The sequence below is a fragment of the Primulina eburnea genome, chromosome 8, assembly GCF_022965805.1.
Source record: "Primulina eburnea isolate SZY01 chromosome 8, ASM2296580v1, whole genome shotgun sequence".
NCBI lineage: Eukaryota > Viridiplantae > Streptophyta > Magnoliopsida > Lamiales > Gesneriaceae > Primulina > Primulina eburnea.
In genome coordinates this window covers 14,420,486-14,430,184 of record NC_133108.1, presented here as the reverse complement: position 1 = coordinate 14,430,184, position 9,699 = coordinate 14,420,486, and the positions used below count along the sequence as shown (strand labels likewise).

At 30.6% G+C, this 9,699-nt stretch overlaps 1 long non-coding RNA gene across 2 annotated transcripts; it reads right to left on the bottom strand.

The window, feature by feature from the left end:
* Window positions 1–1,079: 1,079 nt before the first annotated feature.
* Window positions 1,080–3,108, bottom strand: LOC140837807 (uncharacterized). Of its 2 annotated transcripts, none has more exons than XR_012119467.1 (3): window positions 3,020–3,108; window positions 2,084–2,149; window positions 1,080–1,495 (listed from the first exon to the last, which is right to left on the bottom strand). It is a non-coding gene; the product is annotated as an uncharacterized lncRNA (long non-coding RNA). The 2 variants fall into 2 exon arrangements; XR_012119466.1 differs by having other exon boundaries at window positions 1,080–1,492.
* Between the last annotated feature and the right edge of the window lie 6,591 nt (window positions 3,109–9,699).

Sequence of the window (9,699 nt, the reverse complement as noted above, 5' to 3'; positions counted from 1 at the left end):
TGGGAAGTAAAAGATGGAACTTGTTGTGATCCTCCCCAAAGAAAATTAGCCTCAATATTCTTTGCCTTCTCTACTGCTTCAGCATAGGTAGATGGTGCTCAAGTCATAACCAAAGTATGTATCGTCCGGTTCAGTCCTTGCATAAAATGCGACAGCTTGGATCGATCACTATTAGATACATGAGGTACGTAAGCTAGAACATCATAAAATTGAGAGGCATACTCTCACACTGACATATTTCCCTGAACCAACTGATTGAACTCAGTTTCCTTAGTAGAATAATAAGATGGAGGCGAGTATTCTTGAATAAAATGAGTACGGAATACCTCCCAAGAAATTATCTGACCAGATTCTCGGATTGCTTCCTCTGTGGCTTCTCACCACAGTTGCGCTCGATCCTCGAGTTGCTAAACAGCTAATTTGAGTCTCGGCTCTAGAGTGTACTCCACCAGACTAAACAAATAGTTCATGCTCTTCAGCCACGCTGTTGCCTTTTCGCCACCTTCATTTCCAAAGAATTTTGGAGGACACATATCTTGGAATTTAGCAATTACTAACTCCATTTCTCTCATTCTTTGGGTCAGCTGCTGAACTTCATGATCAACTTCCACATTTCTTGCAGCATGCCTTTCTGGACGAATTGGTGGTTCCTGCTCCACCTCTACCTCAATATTCACATTTTCATTTGCCCTTCCTCTATGGCGGCCACGTCTACCTCTGCCAATACCGTCAGTATTTCCTATGTTCTGAGCTTCGGACTCTTGGATAACTTCTTTTCCCTTTCTGCCTCTTCCTCCCGTTGCCATTCTACAAGACACAAAGATTATACCACAAGCAGAAATAACAATAGTAAGCACTGAAGGGTTCAAGGAAAGTTAAAACTTAGTCCACTAGGTAAAAATAATCGAAGCGTCAAACTTACTTCACTACCAGCTCTATCTCAGCTAAGTTAAATAATCACAGCATACAAATCAAATAAAGAGCAAGTATTCAATCAAATACGTAATCAATTTATTTGTGTCTAAACTCGAGTGTCCTATACTGTAATTCGAGCATACCCCAGTTACTCTCTGATACCAACTGCGAGGGCCCGTGCTCCTGATTAATTTTTAATTATTAAACAATCAAGATTTATTAGCTTAAACAGCGAAAACGAGTAAAACATTTCCATTTTGGCCCTATAGAAATTTCGGCATGACCTCCTTGTAAAAAGGACATACCAAAATTTCCAAAACAACACAACAAAACATTTATACTCGAAAATAGAGTTCGTTAAAAAAAACAGAATACCAATCGCACACAGAGCCAACCAGGCTCGATCACACCAAATAGGATCCAATACTCAATAATAGAACCATGCAAATACACGAGGCATCTCCTCGGAAAATGACTCAATATATAAAATTAATATCTGGGGACTCCCAACTCAAACCGACTCATTGGGCTCCACTGGCAGACGCTCCACTAGCTGCATCAGAACCACCTGTATAACCTGCTATGAAATCACAAAACAAACCACAGCAGCCCCGAGGGACCGGGGTCAAACCCCAGTATGATAATCAAATAAATTACAGCATAAATAAATGACATGCAATGAAATCAATGTAATGCAATGCATGTAGGGTACCAATAATATCGGATATCAAACTGGATCCAAAGAAACGATATCAACAACTGTGGCCACATGTGCCAGGGGTGTGACGTGTCAAATACGCCCTCGGACCTGCACATTTGCCTCAGGGGTGTCAGTCTGCAGAACTTCTCGGCCCTTCCGCTAGTCATCAGAGGTGTGACATTTAAACACCCTCAGCTCTGATGTCTAAATAACTCATACAAGAGTAAACAGAAATCTCGGAAACAACAGAGTCATGGCTCGATATGAATGCGTACTCAACAATGCATATAAATCCACAGATTATTCCAATATATTTAAAAACTCACATTTATTTAAAAACCAAATTGAGGAATAAATTAAAATACACCAAAATAGCACAAAGAGCACATAAACACATAATTCTCATAAAATCACATCAATTAAATTACACGTCATTATAGACGCTGTAAAGAATCAATCAATAAGTACCTTAACCTTCAAATTAAATTACCACAATAGTTTATGAACTCCTTGGAGCTTTCTGGCTATTAAAACCTGTGGCAAATAATTTATTTTCATCAAATAAAGATTCAACTCTTATCCAAAAACAAGTTACAATTTCCATCTTGGACCTAAGCTCGATTTTAAAGTCATAACTCAAGCAAAACTTAACCAAAACACACTTAACATACATGGCTGGAATCCTAACGCAAAATCCCATATTTCAATAGAAGACATCAGAAAGAAATTCAATCATCTCGACACCGAAAAACGCCCAAAACCAGAAACCATGATAATTGAGTTCTGTGACAGATCCATGTTTGACACCTATGAGTATAAAATTCATATCTAACTCATCATTAACTCAAATTGATATCCGTTAGTTGGAGATGAAAGAAAACTCAAATATCTAAGTTTCCATAGAAGAAACCATTTCCAGAATCCTAATAGATAAATCCTAGAATTATCAAGACGACGCTACTACTAACGCAAATCACGGACAGCAGTCTGTACCTGGGCAGTTTCAGAAAAATGAGCATAACGATTTAAATTCATAATGGAATTAACGATTCTTATATCAATACGAAGACAACACATAGTTCCACAACTCGTATTTGAATCACAAGTCCAGAATCCGAGCGCATAAATGTCATAAACTCGAAATACAGTAGCTAATCTACGCAGCTCCAACACAGAATTCCCTTTTAACACATTATGGTAGAAAAATCATATCAAATCTGTTTTTAATTGGAATTCCTCTTCGTCAGTGGCTACAAAATCTATAAGTTCTATTTGAACCACAAGTCAAGATTCTTAGTGCAAACCACACAAAAACCCAAAAAGCATAAGCCAAAACCTGCAACTCGAAAACAGAAACCAACTTCTTCAATGGACAAAAATTTAAAACCTAGGCTTAGAGATTACCTTCAAAAGCTTTCCTTGAACTGAAATAAAGATAGAATAAACCTCTTCACATACTAAGGAACCAAGAAAAATGAAAAGCAAGAAGCTGGAGAAAAAAACGAAGCAATAGCTCGGCAGCTGGGAAGATGAGCAAGAAAGAAAAAGAAATTGTGGCGCCCCAAACCTCGCCACGTAATCATGCAACATGTGACGTCATATGCATAAAATTTTTCTTTTCGACGACGTAATAATATAATGCATATACGACAAAATAGTGCAATCACCACACTATCTACGTCAGTGTAGTAGAAACAGTATAATAAATACACACATACAACTCAAATAAGACAATAAGCTATACTGTCTCTATCTACTATCAACTACAGGACTGTTTGACTAGACACACCTAGTCCTTCACCACTATCCTGTCTCACGCATAGTCATGTAACCTGTCCAACAGAAACAGCCCCAAAGGGTGAGCATACACAACAATCATCATCGTAATACATAACAGTTATATTAACAACAACATAAGATATAACTGAAATGATAACAGAAATACCCCCTTTTCCGTTTCTGGACAATCAGTCATCAACAACCTCAACAACATCACACTGCAACAATAACATCGACGATACGTCGCACCCCAACTCCGGCGACAGTAATATCTCCGAACGAACAACAACATCGACGATACGTCGAACCCCAACACCGGCGACAGCAATATCGTCGAACGAATAACATCAACGATACGTCGCACCCCAACTCCGGCGACAGCAATAACGTTGAACGAACAACATCCACGTGACAACATCAACGAGACATCTCCCAACAACGATAGTCAACAATATCAAGAATAATAAACAACAACAAATATAATATCAAATCACCCAATTCCGGTGATTTATCATCGTTCAACGCAATAGTATTCATCAATACTAAACAATAACAACATATGCTCGTACGTCAACACGTACCTGATAATCGAGTATATATAAAATCTGGCTATTTCTTTGATCCCGAGGCTTGTGATGTATCTAAATAATTCAACAACAATATTAGATCATTGTCACCGTATCAACACAATCATAACAGCCTCAATATACAACATCAAATAGCCCAACAACAATTAATTCAACAAAATATAAAAGTCGATTATAAATTCGTATTGTTCAACAATTTAATAATCTGGTGTATTTAATTCACAATACTACCATCAAATACACCCTAATTAATTAACTTCAAATAATAGGCTATTTTACAACATCCGTCAAATTACGAAAACTTTATATCAACGTGTAGCCTATACTTCGTAGACTCCGAATATATAATCAGAATTAATAACAACTGACAAACAACTCTCAATCTCAATCCAACGATTAAAAATCCCTAATTATAATAAATTAGGAATAATTCAAAACAACAACACAATAAACTTCTCTACTTCGTTAAAATCATACACTACTCAACAATCTTCAATTTCTGTATGATTTCACAATTTATCTGATTTATTCCAGAAATCGACGAATTTCAAACATCACCAAAACTATAAAATTTATACCTCAAATCGAAGACCTCGTGTCAACGATCCCAAAACTGAAGTCGGTTCGTCGATTGGATAAACCGATAAGTCGCACGTTCGAAAATAAAATTGAAACTCTATTTCCCTCGCCCTCACACCTCACGCCTCTGCTATTTCCTTGTTGAGCTCGGTGGAATTCATTTTTGAATGAAGTCCACCGACTCATTGCATTTTCTTTTTTTTTTTAAATTTTTTAATTTTTTTTAATATTATATTATATTATATTAATTATTTTGAAATAACTAATCCATTTTGAATAACAATATTTTTCAAAAATTCTAAATGTTTAAAATGTATTTCAATGTCATTAGAAAATACTAAGATATCATATATATAAACAATTATAAAATTTCTATAATTATAAAAAATATCATTCAATATTTGTTGAAATTCTGAAGGAGCATTTTTAAGGCCAAATGTCATTACTGTCCATTCATAATGTCCTATAGGAACATTAAAAGCAGTTTTATATCTATCAGATTCTTTTATTTGAATCTGCCAAAATTCTGATTTTAAATCAAATTTTGAAAATGTGATGGCATGAACTAATCTGTCTAATAAATCTTTTTTATTAGGAATAGGATGCCTAATCCATTTTAAAACCTTATTAAGGGGTTTATAGTTTATGACTAATCTAGGAACACCTCTTTCTTGTTCAGAATGTTTATTAACATAGAAAGCAGTACATGACCAAGGAGATTGGGAAGGTTTTATTAAACCTTTATCTAACAAAGAATGAATTTCATTCTTACAAAATTCTAAATATTCAGAATTCATTTGACAAGGACGAGCCTTAGTAGGAATATTTCTTTCCTGGAAATCATCTTCATAAGGAAGAGAAATAATATGTTTTTTTCTATTCCAAAAAGCATTAGGAAGATCACTACATATTTCTAATGAAAATTTATTATAAATAATTTTTATTTTTTCCTGTAATTTAGGATTCTGTAATTTATCATCAATTGTAAGAAATTTTATTTCTTCTTTTAAAGAATTTATTTGAAAGGTTTTTCTTTCAATCTATTCTTGTAATTCATTTAAAATTCAATGAGCAGGTTTAGTTATAAACTTAAAGGTAATAGGATTACCTTGAAAAGTTCCTATTATACCTGTTTCATCAACATAGGTTAAAGGATATATTTGATAAATAAAAGGAAGACCAAGTATAAGTTGGCTAGAAATATCATTTGCTAATAAAAAACTGGTTTGAATACAGTTTTTATCTTTGCAAATATAAGCTTTTGGTAATTTATAATTTATTTCTAAAGGTTCTCCTCCTGCATGAGAAAGAGAATAGTAGTTTTATGAAAATATTTTGTAGGAATTAATCCTTCCTGTATAACATTTAAATCTGCACCACTATCTATCATAGCAATGAAATTATTTTTATAAGAATTATCAATTAATAAAGTAATATTAGTATACCATTTTTGAGATATTATCATACTCAAAACAGATAAATGTTTCTAATTATTATCAGGAAATGAAATATCTTGAATATTTTCAAAACTTTCAGAAATTGAATTATTATTATTTTCAATAACTGAAATACGATAATTTAAACTATTATTGTTATTGTGTAAAATTTTTACTTGTTCTTTAAGATTATCTATCTCTTTAACTAAATCCTGTATAATAACTGGATTTTGTTGACTATATTTTTTCTGTAAAAGATTTTTAACTTCTTTCATAGAATAAGCTTGTTCTTGTTTAACAAGAATGTTATTATCATTGTTACTTGTTGAAGCAGTATTTTCCATTTGATCAATAATAATAGATTTTAATATTGGGTCCTTAATCATTTTAAGGAATTCTAAAATATTATTGTTAGTTAAAACATTTATATTCAAATCTTGAAATTGAGACATAAGTTTATAAAATTCATCATTTTTATTATTATCCTCTATAGGATTAATACAAGATTTTCCTTGTATACAGTTATTACATTCTTCTAAATCTGAAATATCAGACTCATTATCTATAATTTCTTCGGAATTATAAGATTCTGAAGAATTTTCAGTTTCACTGTCAGAATTATTATTAGAGTCCATTATTATTTTAAATAATGTTTCTTTTAGATTATCCATTATTATTTTAAATAATGTTTCTTTTAGATTATCATCTATATCTAAATTATTAATTTTGTTTTTAGCCCAACATTGATTAGCATAGTGACCTGGCTTTTTACATTTTCTACAAATTATTAACTTGTTTTTGTATTTATCTTTTTTCCTATCAGCTTTCTCTGATTCACGAATTTATTTTCTTTTCTTTTTTCTATCTTTTTGTCTATCAGACAAATGTCTTTTCTTATAAATTTTTTCAACTTTTTCTTTAATTTTCTTCTTACCTTTATTAGGTAAGTCCATACCAAATTGATCACAGAATTTTCCTAATTGTTTTTTCTCTAGCAAATTATGTCTTTTAATTTTATTATTTAATTTTAATTCATTACAGAGAGCTAAACCCTCTTGAATACAAGTATTAATTAAATTACCATAAGTATAATTATCATAAGAAATATTTATATCATCTTTTCTTAAAACTTTTCTAACCCTTTCAGCAAATAAGAAAGGTAAGCCATCTATGAATTTAGCTTTCCAAAGATTATTATTACACTCTGGAATCTCATAAATACGAGATATGAAAGTATCTTTATACCACCTAAAATCAGTAAGTGTTTTACATTTTAGATTGCTTAATAAAGTTCTAATTTGTTCACTATTATCAGTGAATTTTCCAGTGAAATGTTCAATCATAGTCAATATTAATGTATAAACTACATTTTCTGATTGAATATTATTTTCTATTTTTATGGAATTAAAGATTTCATCTTTTTGAGAATAATGTAAATAATTATCCCACCAACCTTTAAGTTGGCCAGTGAATCCTGCTGTTATCATCTTAGCAATATTTTTATCAGTATTACCTGATGATTTACACACAGTACTATACATAAGCATTCTGTGAGCAATATTATAAATTTGTCTATCACTAAAACCATCAATATTCCATTCATAAATATTTTTTCCATGATAGCTATTAGCAAAAATATATTCATTTTCTTCAATAAGAACATCCATAGGAGTAGGTTTATTATATTAATATTTGGATGTAGTAGGTCTATCAGCCCATTTAATTTTATTAATTTCATCATCAGAATGATTATTAATTTTCTCTAATTCTTCAAACTCTTCATTAAGAGTATTTAAATTAAGATTTATAAATTTTTCTTCTATTAATTTTTCTATATCAGAAATAGAGGATTTAAATTTAAAATCCTTAATATCAGGAGGGGATTGTATAGATGAAGTACCAACAGAAACAATATTATTTTCTGGTTCTTCTATATGAACATCTGGTTTTATTTTATTAATAGCTAGAATAATTTTATCAATGCGATCTTTAAGAGAATTAATCTCTTCTCCTATAATCGTAAGATATAAATTTGTATAATTCTATTTTTCAATTATCTGATTTATATGTTTTACAGTGATTTGTAACATATCATTCTCAAATAATTTTGAAAAAGCAGTAAAATTTAAAATTTTATTATTCTTTTCTATAATAAAAGATTGTTGAGGAGGATAAACAGATTTTTGAATTTGTCCTGAAGAAAGTTTATAATTTCTTTCAAGAATAGAAATATAATCTATAATGAATGTTTTAAAAAACCAAAGAACAAATGTATTAATTTATTTTGGTTTTCACAATATTTATAAAATGTTGAAACAATATATTCAAACTCTTCTTCAGAAAAACTTTTAAAGTACCAATCTCTGAAAGATTCCCATTTGGGTAAATAAAATTCTGCATTAATCTTTGCTCTAGCAGAAGATCCTTTATTAAAATCAATTTTTGGTTTACTATCCATTTAAATACTAAAATTCATTTCTGAAACTGTATCAGTTTCTCTAACTTTTTGAAAGTTATTTTTATCAACAATATTATTTTGATTTATAATTAAATCATCTACTGTATTAGTAGATTCTAATTCTTCTCTAACTTGAGAAGTAGATGCTCTAGAAGTTTGTGGTATATCAACCATATAATCTAGAGGAGAAATAAAAGAATGACTAGATCTTGATCCAGCAAACACAGAAGAGGGTAATAATCTTCTTTGTTCATTATTAAACTGTATTTGAACAGATCTTTCATTAGTTTGTATAACTTGTTGTAAATCTCTATTTATTATAGGATTTCTAGGAACAGCTTGTTCAATTATCCAGTTTTCTGGAAATTCAATTTCTTCCCATTTTATAGATCTACGGGTTGTAATATTAGATCTATTAAAATTAGTTTCTATGAGAATAGTTTCATTTAATTTTTTATCTATTCTTTTACACATAGGATTTAGTGTAAATAATGGTTTATAATAAATACGATAACAGATACATATAACTTCTGTGCCAGGAGTATAATTATAACCATGAGTTTTAACATTTAATGTTAAAGAATCTAATATATTAATATCAGACAAAGATAATGATAAATTAGGATAAACATCAAAATATACTGGATCATGTGCCAGACTAGATTGAATTATTCCCATCAAGGATTGTTTCCAATTCAAATTCCTACCATCTCTTAAAGCTGCTATGAAGCTTTCTGGTAAACCTTCTAAAGTTAAAGGTCTAAAAGCAATTTGAATTAAACCTATATGAATAAATTTATAATTTTTCATATAAGGCATAATATCTTTATTATTTAACAATCTAATAACAATTTCTTCATTATGAAGAGGTACTGATGATTCTGTAGTTTTAACTACTTATTTAAAACCAATTCTTTCAAAAGTTCCTTACTTATAGATCATTTTAGATTCTATCTTAGGAATAGTCCATTTATTCAATAAATCTAAATTTTCAGGTAAATCATATTCTTCATTTAAATGTTATGAACATTTTCTTTTAAACTGAAAATATTCATTTGAATAAAAAGTGCTAAATTATTAACCAGACTATTTCCATGGCTCTGATACCACATGAGGCTTGGAATCAAAGAGGAATCTGATACGTGGCATTGTTTTACAAAACTTTTCCTTAGTGGCTTTTGCACACATGGAGATTATTGGTTTCCAGCCTATATACCATCTTCAACTCAAATTGAGCTAAGAAAA